Here is a 14,882-nt window from a genome sequence, read left to right as displayed (position 1 = left end):
AGAAAGAGGGTGAGGTGGAGAGCCACAGAGACTGGGGGAGGTGGAGATTGACAAAGAGAGGTGGCGGAGGAGGTGGACAGACAGAGAGGTCAGAGGAGGAGATGGAAAGGCAGAGAGAAAGAGGAGGAAATGCAGAGACAAGCAACCAAACAACTATTCAGGTTGGCATGTAGAAGCTATGGAAATGGAGACATCCCATCAGACTTCTGAAAAAATACCATTCACACCATCCTGAAGAGAGAAAGGGCAGATAATTGCGAGAATATGGAATAATCAGCTTACTATCCGCCTTGCTGACTAAAATAATATACAGAATAATAGGAACTGAGGATTTGTTATATGACGATCAGTTTGGTTTTAGGAAAGATAAATGCACCAGAAGTGCAGTCCTGACATTGCGCAGATAATAGAAGTAAGACCTAGAACAAAGCTTTCGACAGTGTAGAATGGTGCAAGAATTAGAAGTACTGAGAAAATTAGGAGTAAGCTATAGAGAAAGACGGTTACTATAAGGCTCGTATAGAGAAATACGGATGCTATACGGTTTGTACAATAACCAAAAGGAAACAGTACGAGCGGAAACCGAGGACAGAGTGTTCAGATTAAAAAGGGTGTAGGGCAGAGATGCAGTCTTTCGTCCCTACTGTTCAGTCTTTACATCAAAGAAGCAGTGACGTACTTTGAAGGAGGGTCCACGAGTGGTATTAAAATTCAGGATTGAATAACGTCTATAGTAAAATTCGCTGACATTGTTACCCCCAGAGAAAGTGAAACAGAGTTACAATACCTGTCAAATGGAATAAAGCATCTAATGAGTACACATTATGAATTGAGAGTAAAAAGAAGGAAGACGAAAGTAATGAGGATCCTCAGAAATGAGATTAGCGATGAACATAACATCAACATTCTTCACCACAAAGTGGCCGAAGTAAAGAAACTCTGCGACATTGAAAGCAAAATAACCCACGACGGACGATGCAAGCAGAATATAAAAAGCAGTCTACCAAGGCAAAAAAGGAATTTCTAGCCAAAGTAAGTCCGTTGGTATCAAACATAGGCCTTAACCTGAGGCAGACATTTCCGTGTATGTTCCATAAACTTTCGGGCGTGTAGCCGCATAAATTCAGCATCTTCTTTTAATATTTCCGCTGAAAACTGTCCAGCCATCTTCAGAATTAGCCGAGGTGACTAACACTCCAGCACATGGTCTGTCCTTTTCAACTCGGGAACCGAACCATTGCGTATGCGCCCAAAGATACACAAGACGCCAGAGACGCTGATAGGCGGCAAAGAGGTGTAACATATGCATGGAAATTAAATCTATGGCTGCGCAGTCGACTCACACGGTGACATCGATGTGTCACAGAGAGCTGCACCGTCGCGGCGTCTTTGTGATTTAATTACAGAAATTGCCGGCTTCCATGATTTGTCCAAGCTGAAGCCGCTATCTCTGTTTATTAAATTCGTTTCCAACCGAATTTCAATTACTTCTTCCATTACTGAGTCCTAGAACGATGAAGTCGAGGCTTAAATTTCGACATTATCGTACACCATAGAGTGCCCAGTTGCAATACAGTGCTCCGTCACCGCAAATTTATTAAATTGTAAGAGACGGGTGTATCTGCGGTGCTCTGTCCATCTCTCCTGGACAGTACGTGTCGTCTGTCCGATGTATGAACGGCCGCACTCACAGAGGATCTTATAAACCCCAGGCTTCCGAAGTACCAAATCACCTATTCGGAACCCAGGAGTGCTGCAATCTTTGGTGGAGGGCGAAAAATCACTTTCACTTTGTGTTTCCTGAGGATCCATCCTGTTTTTGATGAAAGGCTTCCCACGTATGGCAGGAAAGCCATGGATTTAAAACTTTCCGTGTCTTCTTCCGCTTTTCTTGTGCCCACTGTTGATTTAATTTGTAGTGCCTTTGGCCGCAAACACAGTGGTTCGATCCTTGAGTTTAAAAGGAAGGAGCAAGTGCTGGAGCGTTAGTCACCTCGGCTCACTCTGAAGATGGCTGGACGGTATACAGTCCAAATATTAGAAGAAGAAGCTGAATTTATGTGGCTGCGCGTCCGAAGTTTTATGGAACAATCTTTACGCCGCGAAAACATGTAGATGCACATTTACGCGTGTGTACGTCCGGAGTACAGCATTGGATAGTAGTGAATCATGGCCTGTGGGTAAACGGCAACAGAAGAGAATCGAAGCATTTGAGACGTTGTGTTAGAGAAGTATGTTGAACATTAGTTGGACTGATATGATAAGGAATGAGAAGGTTTCCCGCAGAATCGGTGAAAAAGGAACAAACGGAAAACAGTGACAAAGAGAAGGAACAGCATGATAGGACATGTGTTAAAACATCAAATAATAACTTCCAAGGTACTAAACGGATCTGTACAGGGTAAAAACTAAAACGGAAGACAGAGATTGGAATGCATACAACAAATAACTGAAGACTAGGGTGCAGATGCTACTCTGAGCTGAACAGGTTGGCAGAGAAGAGGAATTCGTGGCGGCACAGATCAAATCAGCCACAAGACTGACGATACAAAAATGACCTCTTAGAGTAAACATATCGCGACGTGAACCAGCTCTCAACAATGTAGGAGCGTCTACAGTGACCCACGCCGTTGCTTAGCACCAGTCTGAGACGAGACGACTGGCGAGCAGAGACGAGACGACTGGCGAGCAACTTGGAGGTACCCATCACGAATTGGCAAAATCTTACGAAATCTGAGAAATGCAGCAAGAAAACGGATGAACGAGAGCAGTCAGAAGGTAACCCATCAACAAGCATCTTCAGTCCCGCCAATACGTAGGCGTCATCGCTCCCCTCTTTCTTAGAACAAATAACATAAATTCTTCCAGGCGTTTATACTCAATTATTAGGTTGATGCATAAGCTCGTAGCGTTTTTGTTTTGCACGCTGGTTATCGATTCTCATTTTCATTTGTAGTTCATTGAGTTTACATATATTTCATTTTCTCATTTGAAGACGGCTGGAGGTGTGTACGCTAGAAAATGCAGTACCAAATGGAGAAATTGAAATGTTTCCGACATATTATTCTGTCTGAGTTCAGTAGAGTGGTGACAGCAGCGGAGGCAGCCAGGAACACTGACGCCGTGTTTGGGGGTAATTCCACCGAACAGAACGTGGCAGGAAAATGGTTTTGTCGTTTTAAGGAGAATCGATTTGATATTACTGACTCTCCACGTTCAGGAAGACCTTCGAGGTTTGATGAATACAGAGTTATCCGTTAGCTAAAGCTGACTAAATGATTTCCAAAACCAGTTTTGATTAGTGCCCTGGTTGCCCCAGTTCGGTTACGCCTACCCTCATTTCCTTTGATCTCAAGTTTTTAATTTTGGTTCTTTGTGAACATTCCACATCTATTGCCTAACACCAGGCTACACTAAGATTACAGTCTATGTTACACATGCTAGCGCACATAAAAATTTCTAGCACTTTTTTCTGTTACAGAGTAGCAGAGGAAAAATAATCTAACGTAAAGGTTATTGGATTCGCGCACAATATACATTGTACCAATCGAGTCAGATTTGGAAGCACGGAAAAATGTACGTATGTCTAGTAACCAGTGATTGGGAAATTAATATTGCATACATCAATACAAGAAGGAATGGTCAAAAGGATATGACAGGAAAGATCATTCGAAGCAAAAACGTCTAGTAAAAGTAAGCTCTAAAATTCGTACCTTAAGAGCTATGAGCACTTGTTCAGTATAAGAAGTGTGTTTCGCAGTAACGAAGATAAACAAGTGCTCATAGTACTTAAGGTGTGCATTATGGAGCCCACATTTACCAGATTTCTTTTTTTCCTTTCAATCATCGTTCCTGTCGTATCCCTAAATGTTAACCATCCCTCCAGGGGTGCCGTGTGTTTTAGGCCTATACCACTTTAAAGCTTTGCTTCGTTTGAAAGTTTGTTATCTCTCATTCATGGACGTATTTTGCATATTATGAAAGCTACATATTTTATACACAATATCACGTTGCAATTTGTCTCACACGGAACTGCTCATAAAATCATTTGTTCTATAAAAAGAGATTTTTATCAAACATATTTTGATAACTTCCTTGAAATATTTTTATTGTTTGCCTCTAGCTGTTTCTTCAACGAAGATCATATGACCTTTGTTAAGGCTATTGCCTGCTATCGTTGTCTCTTACAGGGTGTTTCAAAAATGACCGGTATATTTGAAACGGCAATAAAAACTAAACGAGCAGCGATAGAAATACACCGTTTGTTGCAATATGCTTGGGACAACAGTACATTTTCAGGCAGACAAAACTTTCGAAATTACAGTAGTTACAATTTTCAACAACAGATGGCGCTGCGGTCTGGGAAACTCTATAGTATGATATTTTCCACATATCCACCATGCGTAGCAATAATATGGCGTAGTCTCTGAATGAAATTACCCGAAACCTTTGACAACGTGTCTGGCGGAATGGCTTCACATGCGGATGAGATGTACTGCTTCAGCTGTTCAATTGTTTCTGGATTCTGGCGGTACACCTGGTCTTTCAAGTGTCTCCACAGAAAGAAGTACAGGGGTTCATGTCTGGCGAATAGGGAGGCCAATCCACGCCGCCTCCTGTATGTTTCGGATAGCCCAAAGCAATCACACGATCATCGAAATATTCATTCAGGAAATTAAAGACGTCGGCCGTGCGATGTGGCCGGGCACCATCTTGCATAAACCACGAGGTGTTCGCAGTGTCGTCTAAGGCAGTTTGTACCGCCACAAATTCACGAAGAATGTCCAGATAGCGTGATGCAGTAATCGTTTCGGATCTGAAAAATGGGCCAATGATTCCTTTGGAAGAAATGGCGACCCAGACCAGTACTTTTTGAGGATGCAGGGACGATGGGACTGCAACATGGGGCTTTTCGGTTCCCCATATGCGCCAGTTCTGTTTATTGACGAAGCCGTCCAGGTAAAAATAAGCTTCGTCAGTAAACCAAATGCTGCCCACATGCATATCGCCGTCATCAATCCTGTGCACTATATCGTTAGCGAATGTCTCTCGAGCAGCAATGGTAGCGACGCTGAGGGGTTGCCGTGTTTGAATTTTGTATGGATAGAGGTGTAAACTCTGGCGCATGAGATGATACGTGGACGTTGGCGTCATTTGGACCGCAGCTGCAACACGGCGAACGGAAACCCGAGGCCGCTGTTGGATCACCTGCTGCACTAGCTGCGCGCTGCCCTCTGTGGTTGCCGTACGCGGTCGCCCTACCTTTCCAGCACGTTCATCCGTCACGTTCCCAGTCCGTTGAAATTTTTGAAACAGTTCCTTTATTGTATCGCTTTTCGGTCCTTTGGTTACATTAAACCTCCGTTGAAAACTTCGTTTTGTTGCAACAACACTGTGATCTAGGCGGTGAAATTCCAACACCAGAAAAATCCTCTGTTCTTAGGAATAAACCATGTTGTCTACAGCACACTTGCACATTGTGAACAGCACACGCTTACAGCAGAAAGACGACGTACAGAATGGCGCACCCACAGACTGCATTGTCTTCTATGTCTTTCACATCACTTGCAGCGCCATCTGTTGTTGAAAATTGTAACTACTGTAATTTCGAAAGTTTGTCCTCCTGAAAATGTACTGTTGTCCCAAGAATGTTGCAACAAACGGTGTATTTCTATCGCTGCTCGTTTAGTTTTTATTGCCGTTTCAAATATACCGGTCATTTTTGAAACACCCTGTATAAGTTTCTGAACTTACTATGACATTTGTTCATGGCAATTCTTGGACACGAAGTGCACACTCCGCCCTCCATAATTTTCACCAAATTCGTATGGTGCGTTATTAACACCAGTTTACAGCGTGCTATGTGAATGTGACGAAAATTACACTCTGACCATTAAAACTACAACATCAGGAAGGATAGCAAACAACGAAATTTTACTTATTGTGCATATACGGTATCGTAGGAAGGCTACATGATCAAATTTCTTGAGGTATATAGCGTGTGAAATTTAGTACACAGAGCTGCTACCTCTGGCAGAAATAATGGCCGTAACCAGACCGGGCACAGTCGAACCTATCTTGGATAACAGAAATTTGTGCAGGGGCCTTTCTTTCTTTTTTTTCGAAAGGGGGTTGATTTTATTCAGAATTGCAGCACACTAAATTATTCCCCACTATTTTGGCCTCAAAATCATATTTTTCAATATAATCTACGTGCAATGCGACGGCCTGTACGCCCTCATGTGACCACTGTACTGGTCAACGTCGGAGCCTCCCCATCACCCACGCACTGCTTCCCATCGAGTGCATCCTTCATTGGGCCAAACAGATGGATGTCAGAATATGCCGCATTCGGGCTATAGGTTGGATGTGGAAGAACAGTCCATTGCAGTTTTGTGACCTCTCGGGTGCGCAGACGTGTATGAGGCCTTGCGTTGTCATAAAAGAGGAGAAGTTCGTTTGCTTTTCTGCGCCGACGACCACACTGAAGTGGTTTCTTAAATTTTCTGAGGGTAGCACCATACGCTTCAGTGTTGATCGTTGCATCATGAAAGAGGACATCAAACAGGATAACCCCTTCATAGTCCCAGGAGACCGTCGCCATGACTTTATCGGCTGAGGCTGCAGCTTTGAACTTTTTCTTCAAAGGACAGGTGATTTGGCGCCACTCCAAGGATTGCCGTTTGTTCCCGGTTAGAGTAATGAAGCCATGTTTCATCGCCTGTGACGATGTTCGGCAAAAATTCTCATGATCAGCCTCGTAACGCGTAAACAATTCCGGACAGATGTTCCTTCGCTGCTCGTTATGGTCTTACGTTAACGCGGGCCCACACACTGAGTACTCCCAACTGGTGAACGCGTGTGTCAGCATAATCAACAGAGACGTCCAGTTGTGCAGCGAGGTGGTTGATTGTGATTCATCACCTTGAATGAGTTTATTGGCTGTGTGCGGCTGGCCAGCATGCTGGAAATCGGTCAAATTTGCGCGACCTTGTTGCGATGATGACAGACGCCTCGCGCACTGTCTCACCTTGCTTTTGTTCACTGCCAGGTCTCTGCAGATATTCTGTAACCGCCTATGAATATCTGCGATGCTCTAGTTTTCCGCCAAAAGAAACTTGGAACGCAATTCCATTACAGGTGACGTTTTGAAGGGTACATATAGCGCCGCCACCTATAAAGAAGTATAGGGGCTGAAGCGAGAATATTGTACGGTGTCCCACAAGAAATTCCGAATCTTTCCACCAAAATTGGCCGACAAAGAAAAAGTAATGTCTTGCACTAGTCATTGAAAGGCCCCCTCCCACGTCATTGCGTGCTGCCTTAATGTAATACCAGAGTTCACGAATCATAGTAGCTAGCCAGTGGTGATGTGATGTGCCAGTCTCTCACGGCATCAGATGTTATAAGTGGACAAGAATCATGGAGAAAGTGCTCGCCTGGGCGATAGGCGACCAACCTCTGTATCGGGGTAGGTAACGACAAATGGTTCAATGACGACAGCGCGGGCGGGCAGTGTGCGGTTTTACGTTATCTTGCTGAAAGATAATGTCACAGAGACGTTCAAGATATAGCACAGCCACGAGTCTTAACACATTATGAGTGTAGCGATAACTGTCCAAATTACCAGAGGTTATGGTGTTGGGTACCTAATGGCCGCAATACCGCCACGCCAAATGCTGGGTCCACGTGATGATGACAAATGCAATTTAATAAAATTCGTTCTGCTCGTAGTCTCCACTCAAGTATATGTCCATCATGATGAACTCGTCTGAAGATATGACGTGGTGCCCCTCCTGCATCCAGAGTTGTTACGGGCGCACCATTAAACATTGCACATTGCACATTAAACGAGTTGGAATGCAGGATTCCTGATCGTATATTAAATGTCAAGGAATAATTTCTATTTTTATTCAAATAATTCTCATGTACATCTCTGAATGCAAAGGATGCACGATCTGTGAAAACATCTGAACTGGATGATTTTCATTTTTCTGTAGCACCTTTTTCTTACCTCTGTGTCGTTGGAGCAAGATGTATTCCTTCAGAATTGAGAATAATTAGTGAAATACATGAATTGTCGTTCAAAAGGATATTTATTACAATACATTTTTTCAATTCTACGAAATGTATTACTTGAAGACAAAGTCAGATATGAAAACAGAAAACTATAATTAACGGAAGTATCTGTTAAATACGACGACTGTAGGTGTTAATCGTATAAGTCGACGTTAAAGTATCTATGACAAGAAATTTCACTGGCATGCTCAGCATCAAAAATGTCTTTATTCTTTATATGGAACTAAATATTTATCGTAAATACCTAGGGAACTTCTACAGCAGCCGTCACTTGTGGTGTTATTCGGGTGTGGAGCATTCCAGAAACAACTGTGCATTTATCTTTTTCCACACATAACTAACCTGACCAAATGTCCCGTTCTGGACGGGACAGTCCCTCTTTCAGACTATCTGTTCCGCTTTTACAAATAGACCAGACGGTAACTGATTATACGTACTCCCTGCCTGCCTGTATTCATTATATTCGAAACGCGCGGGTGACGGCGGTAGCACGGGCAGCGCAGAGACGAGAGAGCGAGTAACATGCGAGAGCGAGACGGATGCTGCCTCTCTACTCAGCCAACAACCTCTTCGCACGAGAGCGAACGTCACTTGCGGAAACATTGTTTAGTTTTAGTTTGTATTGGAGTGTTCGGGCGCACGTGCATAATCAAATGACTCATTCAACGTTTTCGTGTGTGTGTTTGAAACATTACAAAATGCCTCAAAGCAAGTGTGCCTTTAATATTACTTTGCAATAGAAGTATCCATTAATAAAACAAGGAGTGGTGCTTCAGATGGTGAAAAGTGTCGAAGCGATTTTAGTATTGGTCGTGGTGGTACCAGCGGTATTGAGAAACATTTAAAGTCTGAAAAACATACGCTTTTCGATTAAACTGCTGCTTCCAGCTCGTCGATGCTTTTTTTATAACCGATTTGCCGACATCTAAGGATTTGGATGTAGCTGCAACGGAAGGTGCATGGGCGTACCACACGGTTCAAGAAAACCACAGCTTTCACTCAAATGACTGTGCCTCTATCTTAATTCAAACAAGTTTTGAGAAAAAATTTAGATGTGCTCTTACAAAACGCTAGGCTACTCTTGTAAATGTGCTAGCACCTATGATGATGGATGAACTGGGTGCACATCTTTGTAAAGCCCTCATTAACAGACGCTTCAAATCATGGCTCAGTAAAATTATTCCCTGTTTTAATTCGATATTTTTTACCTTATGAAGGTGTGAAAGTCAAGATTTTAGACTTCAGTGTTTCGAGAGCAACCTGGTGAAACATCGGATATAGTTGTCGATTATTTGAAGGAGGCATTTTCGTGAAATGATTTAAGTAAGCAAACGGTGGCATTTTGTGGAGATAATAGTAATTGCAGTTTTGGAGGAAAGAATAGGCGAAGTAACAATGTTCACGCAAAATTGAGCCTGTCACTCGGAAGGCAACTCACTAGGAATGGATGCGGAGCCCATGTAGTTCACAACGCCATCAAAAGAGCTTCACACTGTTTCCCTGCGGACTTGGACTGCATCATTGGGAAACTTTACTTCGAGTGGAAGGTCTCAAAGAGTTCCGTGATTCCAGTGACTCAGTGTATCAGAAACGGCAGGGCTACAGCAAAACCACATGGCTCGCGCTAATACCGGCACTTGAAAGATTTTTTAAATTATGTCAGACATTAAAAACAATTTTCCTAAACATCGATAATGCCCAAATATTTTAAAACCTTTTTTCGATAATCCCACCTCTCTGTATTGGTTATACTCTTTGGACACAGGCAGCGACTATCAAACAGTGTTAAAAATTGAAGCAGAATGCGTGTCTGCTGAAGAATATACAAAGGAGTTTAAGCTTCTCCACATAACTTGGTTCGTAAAGAGAGTGCTCTTTTTCTTCCTCACACCGTCCATAATCTAATAGCAAAATTACAAGAAACTGATGCTGTTGTTCAGGGTGTAAAAACTGCTGCGGCTGAATTTTTAAGACTAGCAAAGAATGGAACTTCCTGTCAGATTAAAACTGTGTGCCCGACCGAGACTCGAACTCGGGACCTTCGCCTTTCGCGGGCAAGTGCTCTACCAACTGAGCTACCGAACCACGACTCACGCCCGGTACTCACAGCTTTACTTCTGCCAGTACCTCGTCTCCTACCTTCCAAACTTTACAGAAGCTCTCCTGCGAAACTTGCAGAACTAGCACTCCTGAAAGAAAGGATATTGCGGAGACATGGCTTAGCCACAGTCTGGGGGATGTTTCCAGAATGAGATTTTCACTCTGCAGCGGAGTGTGCGCTGATATGAAACTTCCTGGCAGATTAAAACTGTGTGCCCGACCGAGACTCGAACTCGGGACCTTTGCCTTTCGCGGGCAAGTGCTCTACCAACTGAACTACCGAAGCACGACTCACGCCTGGTACTCACAGCTTTACTTCTGCCAGTACCTCGTCTCCTACCTTCCAAACTTTACAGAAGCTCTCCTGCGAAACTTGCAGAACTAGCACTCCTGAAAGAAAGGATATTGCGGAGACATGGCTTAGCCACAACCTGGAGGATGTTTCCAGAATGAGATTTTCACTCTGCAGCGGAGTGTGCGCTGATATGAAACATCCTGGCAGATTAAAACTGTGTGCCCGACCGAGACTCGAACTCGGGACCTTTGCCTTTCGCGGGCAAGCGCTCTACCAACTGAGCTACCGAAGCACGACTCACGCCCGGTACTCACAGCTTTACTTCTGCCAGTACCTCGTCTCCTACCTTCCAAACTTTACAGAAGCTCTCCTGCGAAACTTCGGTAGCTCAGTTGGTAGAGCACTTGCCCGCGAAAGGCAAAGGTCCCGAGTTCGAGTCTCGGTCGGGCACACAGTTTTAATCTGCCAGGAAGTTCATATCAGCGCACACTCCGCTGCAGAGTGAAAATCTCATTCTGGACTAGCAAAGAATATTTGGATCTGTGGTGTCAGTTCAATGCAGACTTGGAAGTGTTTGTATGGGCAACTTTGACAAAAGTGACTACTTCGGAAGAAATACAGGATGCGACAGATTTGCTGATAAATGAAAATGAAATGTCGTGTGACGAGGGCCTCCCGTCGGGTAGACCGTTCGCCTGGTGCAAGTCTTTCGATTTGACGCCACTTCGGCGACTTGCGCGTCGATGGGGATGAAATGATGATGATTAGGACAACACAACACCCAGTCCCTGAGCGGAGAAAATCTCCGAGCCAGCCGGGAATCGAACCCGTGCCCTTTGGATTGACAGTCTGGCGCACTGACCACTCAGCTACCGGGGGCGGACATTTGCTGATTACAATAGGATTTCTTAGCAGAGACCATGATACGAACACATTCGACGAGTTTTCGCTTATTTCCATCTATGTCACGGACTATTGGGAGGAGTTGTTCACACATTTCTCAACAATCTGAACTGTACGAAATTTCGTATGATTATTGATTACGTTTTCTGTTCGTGTGGAAGTAAAGCATCTGTCGAAAGAGTTTTTTCTCTCCGAGTAACATCAACTAAGTGATCAACTCCATTCCTACTTGAAAACTAGACCCGACGTTTTGAAACTGATTTCCTACGCTTACAAATACAAAACAAATGCATTTGCAACTGCAATGTAATGTTGATTAATTTAAATCATATATAATTAATACATTGTTATCATGCCCTTGTTTTTGAATAAATTATAAATAGTAAAATACGTTTTTTTCCATAAATTCCGCAAGCGTCCTACTCCAATGAAAAAAATAAAGAGTTACGTTACACATACCCAATGTAACACTACGAATGGCTGATACTGACATGAACAGTCGCGAGAGCGGTAATTGAATTTGTTGTGTGATGTTTAAATTTATGAAGATAAAATTTCGTCTATAATGATTATTATTTCTCCTTTTCATGTATGACACACACCAAATGAGGCAATGTAATCGACTTTTAATTATTCCACATCTTATGGAACACATTTGGAGAAAAGAAGTTGTAACTTGATCTAACAGCCGAAGATGTCTTTTTTCCTGTTTAGTTAAAAATCATTAAAAAAAATTTTCACCTCTGTGTGGCATTCTATGACGTGTGCTTATGCTATTGAGAGCTTGTTGCTTAGGAGTTGTTTTGTATTCACCCTTTTCCTTTCAATTTTCTTAAAATATTGAGTGAAACTTATTGTTATACAGGTTGGAGCAAATGAAATTGACCTGGAGAACAGAGTTCCAGGGTATAAAGATACACACCGGAGGAAAGGAAATACAGTACTAACTTGACTGTTGAAGATATTGATAGTGACCACCATTCATCTCTTGGCACATTTGGGCCCCGGTTGCTGAGAGTATACTGAATCTGGATTGCTGGAATTACTGCAATCTCGTCTTAAATGTTCTGGTGCAGTTCTTGAAGACTATGAGGGGTGCTGCGATACGACTTAGACTTCATGGCTCCCCTTACAAAGTAATCACGCACTGATGGATCAGGTGACCTGGGTGGCCAGCTGGGGCTACAACCAGACTGACCTCTGCTAACGACTCTGTCAGGTATGAAGATTGTGTAAATGTGCTCCAAGATTTGGCCAGCTGTATGGGCAGTTGCTCCATCCTGTTGCAAATAACTGTAGGTCTTTTCCTCCTCCGTTAATGCTGTCACAAATGGATTCAAAAGGTTGACAACATAACACGCCGAAGTCAGCATCTAATGAAAGAAGATGGGACCAATAATGCGGTGTACAGACACTGCACACCAAACCCCAACCTTCTGATCATGCAGTGGTATTTTAAGGATGTTATGTGGATTCTCTGCTACACAGAACCTGTGGTTCTCTGAGTTGACATAACCACTCAAGTGAAACCAGGCTTCATTAGACATAAAGAACAGATCAATGTCCAAACCATTCATTGTTATCTCAGTGAACAGCCACTCACAAAACTGGAGGCGTTGAGGAGCGTCTTCCGGTTTTAATGCATGAACAATGGACACTCGGGAGGGACACATGTGCAGGTCCAGGTGGAGTACTCGTCCACATGATTGGCGTGATATGCTAGTCTCTTGCAACAGGTGTCAGGTTGATTTCGTAGGACTCTGAGGCATTTTCTGATGAACTGCAGTCACGTTTTCTGTTGTGTGGGCACCTTTCAGGATTATTTTTGACTTGTTCTAAGCAGATCTTGTCTGACACCATTATTAGACTAAGCATTTCATGTTATTCTTTGACACCATTAAAATTCTCAGTAAACAACAGCCACACTGTTTCTGAGACTTTGTTGTCAAGTAACTTTCCACGGCGAACACCTGCTGCTCCACTGTGAGTGCCCGCATTATCTTTGCACTGCTCCACTCACACTGGCACAGCCCGCACTATGCTCGGAATCAGTATGGATACACGGTGGGCGTACATGAGGTATGTGCATCACATGGTGTGGTTATATGCATACATTCACATCCAATTGTATCCCCTTTCCAGGCCTTTTTTTTTAAGTCTAATATTAATGCTATATTGTGAGGTGGGGCGAACAGTAAGCGAATCTGCTAGCATGAATGAAACGATTAATCAGAGGAATGTCGCAGGCAGCAAAAGTGATGGACCAGAGCCCATATACTAATGGACTGATGTGGTATAATAAACTGCCAGAGTCCATAAAAACAGTAATAATAAGCAATTCAAATGAAAACTAAAACAATTCTTAATTCAAAAGTGTCTCTATTCACTCAAAGAATTTTAAATGGTTAAGTTTATGAGCTTTAAAATATTGTAAAAAAATAATTGACTGTATTAATATGTGTAAGGCTAAGATCTAAACGTATTTTATGTTTGTAACTGTAGCTGACATTTGGAAAAGCCATCATATTGATGACTCCATGTAAAAAAATCTAAATAAATAAACATTCCAACAGAGTCATAGTATTTCACAGGTAAGTGACAAGTCAAATTTGGCGCAAAATTCTCTTGAAGCATATTTTTCAGGAGAAATTTCTATTCATGAAACAGGTGATGCATCATCAAATTATCTGGAAAATTTTGTTTCTTCTTCCAAATGGTCTTGCCAAAGAGGTAGTAACAAGATAAGATATTCCTGTTAGTTTGATGATCAGAAACTGGGCAAAGTACAAGCATTACCAATGCAGGATGATGCATCCCTAGAGGAACCAGGTAATGTAAATTTGTTACCTAAATAAATGCAAACAATGCTAAGTCAACAAGACATTATAGATTCATATAATGACAAGTTCTATTTCTATGTTGATGACTAAGAAATTTCTTTGTATTTGGTTAAGACTACACCAAACCATAGTAAGTTTTTTTCAGAAAGCGAATCTTCAGCTTATTTACCAGGAAGTATTATTTGCCCATGAGCAATGAGCATACACATTAGTGGATTTACAAATTGACAGTCAGGCCATAAAAGAGAAAGTAAAGGAATCCACTTGCATAATTACAGTATAGAAAGATGACTATTTGACTTATTATTACAATATTTGACAGTATTTGACAAGAGACCTGAGATTATTTGTGAATATGTGTACAAGATGAAAGTTCTTCATCACCAGACCTTTTGTCACTCATCTTATACTGCAACTTGAGCATAAAATGGAAGATGTTAGAAGAGATATTGAAGGAATGATCAAATAAAAAATAATAGAAACTTTGACAATCTGCAGTCTACTACTTTTAGTTGCAAATCCAGATGATAGTGTTCACCTAGTTTTAGATATGAATGCAGATAACAAAATTATTGTATTAGTCTGAACAAAACCAGACATATCAGCTCAACAAATACTAAAATTCCATGAAGTCATGTATCTAGTCAGTACATATCTGTGATCTT

General features: G+C 42.3%; 1 non-coding gene across 1 annotated transcript; it reads right to left on the bottom strand.

Annotated features, from left to right (window-relative positions):
- Positions 1–10,692: 10,692 nt before the first annotated feature.
- Positions 10,693–10,767, bottom strand: Trnas-cga (transfer RNA serine (anticodon CGA)). The gene has a single exon. It is a non-coding gene; the product is annotated as a tRNA-Ser (tRNA).
- Positions 10,768–14,882: the final 4,115 nt, after the last annotated feature.

The sequence above is a fragment of the Schistocerca serialis genome, chromosome 1, assembly GCF_023864345.2.
Source record: "Schistocerca serialis cubense isolate TAMUIC-IGC-003099 chromosome 1, iqSchSeri2.2, whole genome shotgun sequence".
NCBI lineage: Eukaryota > Metazoa > Arthropoda > Insecta > Orthoptera > Acrididae > Schistocerca > Schistocerca serialis.
The sequence above is the reverse complement of the archived record's forward strand: the minus strand, read 5'-3'. Positions and strand labels throughout refer to the sequence as shown.